This window comes from Otolemur garnettii, unplaced genomic scaffold (assembly GCF_000181295.1).
Source record: "Otolemur garnettii isolate 467f Iridium unplaced genomic scaffold, OtoGar3 scaffold00037, whole genome shotgun sequence".
NCBI classification, from domain to species: domain Eukaryota; kingdom Metazoa; phylum Chordata; class Mammalia; order Primates; family Galagidae; genus Otolemur; species Otolemur garnettii.
This window is the reverse complement of record NW_003852432.1, coordinates 13,004,049-13,005,014: the sequence shown is the minus strand read 5'-3', so window position 1 is coordinate 13,005,014 and position 966 is coordinate 13,004,049. Positions and strand designations below refer to the sequence as shown.

The 966-nt window shown below is 37.8% G+C and overlaps 1 pseudogene; it reads right to left on the bottom strand.

The window, feature by feature from the left end:
- Positions 1 to 344: 344 nt before the first annotated feature.
- Positions 345 to 966, bottom strand: part of LOC100962563 — a 1,048-nt pseudogene continuing 426 nt past the window's right edge.

Below are 966 nucleotides of genomic sequence, written 5' to 3'. Positions count from 1 at the left end.
TATCTGGTATAGTTTCTGATGATGCCCTGGCAATAGTAGGTAAAAGATACGGACTTGTAAAATTAATAGACTACAGTGCAGTTGTCACCAAAGCTCACTTTTGGTAAGGTGTCCTTGCATAGTGCATCATGAAAATTTATGCGTAAAGTTTTCAAAATAGATAACATCATACACATCATCATCAAGACCTTAAATTTCAAGAGACAAGGGTTTGAATCATCACCACCTCCAGGAATTCCTTAAAAGTATAGATGCTGACAATAGTGACATCATTTACCTTTTTTTTTTTAATTTGAGTCATTCAAATATTTCTTGAGCAGCTAAGGAGATACGAAGGTAATTTAAAACATTGTCAAAGAGGTGAGGCAAGTGTACAAGTAATGGAAAGCATACGCAAAGATCGTTCACAGTCAAAATGAAAGTGCTTTGGGAAATCAAACGTGAGATTGTTCCAGCCTGGAAGGGGGCATGGGTAGCAAATCAGGAAAGAGGGATTGAGATTAAAATAGAAGACTTCAGTCTGGATTGTTGATGATACTCAGTATGGACTACATTTGTCTCTCCTTTTCCTCTCGCCCCATCTTTGGGCTTAATTTACCAGTAGTGCCCAGGAATGTTCAATGAGCTTTTTCTATACTTGCTTGCATTTTTGCCTTAATGTCTTCTACCAAACTAGGTCCTTTTGGTGTTTTAGGAGTTTTTTCCTGTTTTTTGAAGGATTCTTGACCTTGTGATCTTGGTGTTGATGGTTTTGAATCCTTTCCATTCTGATTTGATTTTTGTGCATTTTTGGCTGGATGTCTTGCACAGATTTCTTCACTGAAGCTTTTTCTTCAGTTTCCGGCTCATCAAAATTATCTTCTTCTTCTTCTTCTTCATCATTGTCATCATCTTCGTCAGCAGCAAGTTTTACTTTTTTCTGTGGAACTTTGCTACCACATCCAGGGGCAGATCACTTCCCAGACA